The following is a 4,419-nucleotide window of genomic DNA, read 5'->3' on the forward strand; positions in this document are numbered from 1 at the left end:
GGGTCCCCTCGGCTGCAGTGCGGGCTGTGCGGGTTTGGCCGCGTTTCCCGCCGCTTCCAGCAGCCCAGCCCGAGCGGATGTGGGTGTGCGTGGGGCCGCGGGGAGATGACAAGGGTGAGGGTGTCCCTTCCATGGAGTTCTGGGCCTGATCAGTTTTAGCTGATCCAAAAAACCCCAAATCAAACCCCAAACCTGCTTGTTTTCATGAGCAGCCAGTCCCATGTCCGTCGTGAGTTACCCCGTGACACGTGTCAGCACCCACGGGAGGGTGTGACACGGCAGGACACCGCGAGGCAGCCACGCGCGGGTGAGCTGAGCTCTGCTCTGCTCTGCTCTGCTGCAGGTTAGCTCCTTGCCGTGGATTTTGGGCTGTGGGGGCAGCCTCTCCCCCACGGAGCCTTCACTGGTGCTGGCACAGGGTGAACCCTCCCCGTGGTCTCTTCCACACTGGGAACACTGGTGATGGCTCTTGCCAAGCCCACCGTCTATTTTCTCAAACTTTCCAGAAGTTAATGTCCTCAGGGCTTTGCCATGTGCTGCTCCCAGGTTTGAAAGGGGGTCATTTTGGGCTGTGGGTGCAGCCTCTCCCCCACGGAGCCTTCACTGGTGCTGGCACAGGGTGAACCCTCCCCGTGGTCTCTTCCACACTGGGAACACTGGTGATGGCTCTTGCCAAGCCCACCGTCTATTTTCTCAAACTTTCCAGAAGTTAATGTCCTCAGGGCTTTGCCATGTGCTGCTCCCAGGTTTGAAAGGGGGTCAGAGGGGCCTCGCGGGATGGTCACATCAGCCTCATTTCTGCCAGACATCAATCACAGTGTGATAGGAAGGTGAGCTCTGTGCAGAAGTGATCCCTTTAGCTCTGTTTAGTGCACATTGTTGCCAGTAAACTTGCTGTAAATGCCAAAATACGTTTCCTCATCGTGTGCCAGAAGCAGCAGTCACTTAGAGCGGTCTGTAGTCTGCCAGGTGTGTCTGGGTTTATTGCTTCGCTTTTCTCCAGGTATGAAATGATGTTGGGAGCAGTGAATGTAAAACCATATAACATCCAACCTCTTGGGCCCCAATTTTGCAGTGCTATATAAACATGTGTAATTTTAAGTACTATCAGGACTTCCATTGACCTCGGTGGGACTACTTATAGTGCTCCCAGTTAAACACACATACATTTTTTTCAGGATAAGAGCCAAAGATGACTCATACGAGCGTATGCATCACAGATTTTTATCTTTCCACCGCTATTTGTTGTTACAACTTATGGTTTAATAAAGGTTAAAATATGTTGAGTTCAACTTCAGGTTCACTTGTAAAATAACCTGTTTCTATTCTGCACGTTTCATCCTGCTTGGCCCTAATGCTTTCTTGAACAATTATGCTGCTGGCACTGTTCACGCTTTATCCTTTTTGGATCCTTTATCAGCTCCAGCAGCTGTTTTGCATAAGTGTGATGGTGGAAAAATGTGGATTTCACAAATCTTTTTATTTTTCCCAGCACTCGGCAATGAGAGATCATTGTCTGCTTAGCAATAATGGCTTTTCCAAAAGCAAAATGTGACAAACAATTTCTAATAAATCAGACCTCGAAAAGTTTAATAGTAAAATGCAATGACCCATCACCAATGTTTTATACATTAGGCGAGCTCAGTGCAAATAGAGTGGAGAGCATATGCAATTACTGAAGATAATTATCTTATTCTTATGAGGGAAAATGTTGCTGAGTATTTCTTGTGTTAAATAATGGACTGAGGTTCCTAATGTCATTTTAGGAGGCGTGTCACAGACACTTGGAAATCTAACAAATTAAATTTAATAATTTAAAATGACAATAACACAAGCGAAGTACAGGAGGTACTGGAATTATTCTCTAATAAATCTAAAACATTATTAGTTGGGAGGTTATTGTTTTGGAAGACTGGAAGTTATTCTATGCATTTAATCCAGTAACAAAGAGGAGGGTTTGTCTTCGCTGCAGAGCTGTGCTGGGCTGTAGCTGCATCAAATGCTGTGAAGTCAAGTCCTGATGCCTTCAAAGCCGTTAAGCGCGGTGGCATTTTTAACTGAAGGCAGCTGGGTGGTGGAGCAATGTACACTGAAGATCATAGAATCATGGAATGGTTTGGATTGGAAGGGACCTTAAAGATCATCAAGTTCCAACCCCCCTGCCATCAGCAGGGACACCTTCCACTAGACCAGGTTGCTCAAAGCCTCATCCAGCCTGGCCTTAAACACTTCCAGGGAGGAGCAGCCACAGCTTCTCTGGGCAACCTGTTCCAGTGTCTCACCACCCTCACAGTGAAGAACTTCTTCCTAATATCAAATCTAAACCTTCCCTCTTTCAGTTTTAACCCATTTCCCCTTGTTCTGTCATTAACTGCCCTTATGAAAAGTCCTTCCCCAGCTTTCTTGTAGCCCCTTCAGGTACTGGGAGGCCGCTATAAGATCTCCCCGGAGCCTTCTCTTCTCCAGGCTGAACAGCCCCAACTCTTTCAGCCTGTCCTCATAGGAGAGGTGCTCCAGCCCTTGGATCTGAGACCACAGCACCTCACGTGCTAGCACAAGTCAAGACAGACACTCAAATGGCAACGCTGGCAATCCACATGTCAGTGGTCCACAAGCTACTAACAATCCGCAGCCTGCCTTTAAGAAATCTGTACAAGGTTACCGAGTTGTCAGCAGCGTTCTGAAGGCTCTGAAACCCTCATAAAATACTAGGGATCTAAAAAAGGAAGGCTAAACCCACTCCTTCCAACAGAAGAATAGATGTTCAGCAGCAACCGTAGTATTGGGGTTTTTTTCAGAGCTGTGCAGTTGGTGTGAGTGGGATGCTCTTCTCCAGAGGCAGGAGGACTCAATAACACTTGCCCTGAAGTGTAACTGGTAGAAAACAGGATTGAAAGAGGCCTTGGTACTTTTTTAACTAGCTGTGGGAAATTAGCCTCTTCAGCACAACGACGTAATTGAGCTCTCAGCGCTGGTCACATCTGGAATGAACAGGCAAGAGGCATGATGGAAAACAGAGTGGGGCCGATTACAAAACCAAGAGGGAGATGAAGGGATTGGTGTGCCCAGGGGAACAAGCGGAGGGCCTGTGTTCCAGTTTCTCTTGCAGGATGTAGTGGGTGGGTTGGTTAGTCAAGCTGGAAGGAGAGTTGGACACAGCTGTCTTCTTTGCCTTCTTTGTAAAAACTGGTTTTGGCAGTAGCTGCAACAGAAATGGATCATTTACACGTTTGTCATCAGGTATCAAGTCTGGAATCTGGTTTAACCTTTGAGAAATTAACTTTAACTGAAAAAAAAATCCTAGTCTGGGTAGTGTGTTAACAGGAAATTTTCCCGTTCTTGGATATGCTTAATTTTTGTCTGCTGAAAATAAAATTACTACAAATCACTTGCATTTATTTGTAGTAAATTGTTTTTCATACGTAATAGGATTTCTGTCTGCTTTAGGCAGTGTTAACTAGTGATTTCTGGAAGGATGAGAAGTGTCTGCATTATTTATTAAGAAAATGTATTCCTTTGTATTGTGATATTTATGAAATTCACCTCTATTAGCATTTGTTATTGGTAGAAGGAAGGAGGATAAATTTGAAGTCCCGTCAGTGGGGTGAAGTGAAATATTCTTTAAGATAACATTTTGGCTGGTGGCTTCTGTACTTTGTAAATTGTTTTCTAGGGCTCTGCAGCAGTCTAGATGGAATCATAACTTCAGGGAATGCTTATTGGATTAGAAATTTTCTTGAATCAGACCTCCAGGAAAGTTGATTACAGATTTTCTCTTCTTGGTGTTATCTCACTTTATTACAAGTTGGTTTATTCTGGCCTTTATAAGAGAAAAATCCTTGTGTCCAAAGAACATACAATTAAAGACTGTATCCTGATGTCTTAAAATATCTTTTGTGCACGTTAATTTGAAGAGTGTGAATTCTGTCCCCAGACAGAACAATTCTTCAAATTGCTGTGAAATATGGGGCAGCATTTGGGTAGAGAAGATGAGAAACAAGGTACAACTGCTGAGATATAGCAACACAAAGTAAAAGATTTTCAACAGGAGCTTATTGTAAAACAAACAAGAAAAAAAAGAGGCAGAGGTAGAAAATGCAGCAGCAGCAAAAGAAGAGATTGCAAAAAAGGAACTGTGTTTATACATCAGTGTCCTGATATTCAGAAAAGGGCTTCCTCTCTGTGGCTGTAGATAACTGCCAACAGAGTTTTCTCAACACAGGAAACTGTAAGCATATTTTGTAGTATTTAGACATCTAATACTGACTGTGCCTCTAAAATCAAGTAAGTAGATGTATATAAATGCTAAAAATCAGCTGTGTGTGCCCTTTGGTTTTTCTCTAGATGCTAAATGAAAGCTGGCTTTAGAAAACTAGGGCTTAAAAGCACTTTGATATTGACGAGGAGGGAGGCAGAAAT

This window comes from Antrostomus carolinensis, unplaced genomic scaffold, assembly GCF_000700745.2.
Source record: "Antrostomus carolinensis isolate BGI_N321 unplaced genomic scaffold, ASM70074v2 scaffold21035, whole genome shotgun sequence".
Taxonomy (NCBI): domain Eukaryota; kingdom Metazoa; phylum Chordata; class Aves; order Caprimulgiformes; family Caprimulgidae; genus Antrostomus; species Antrostomus carolinensis.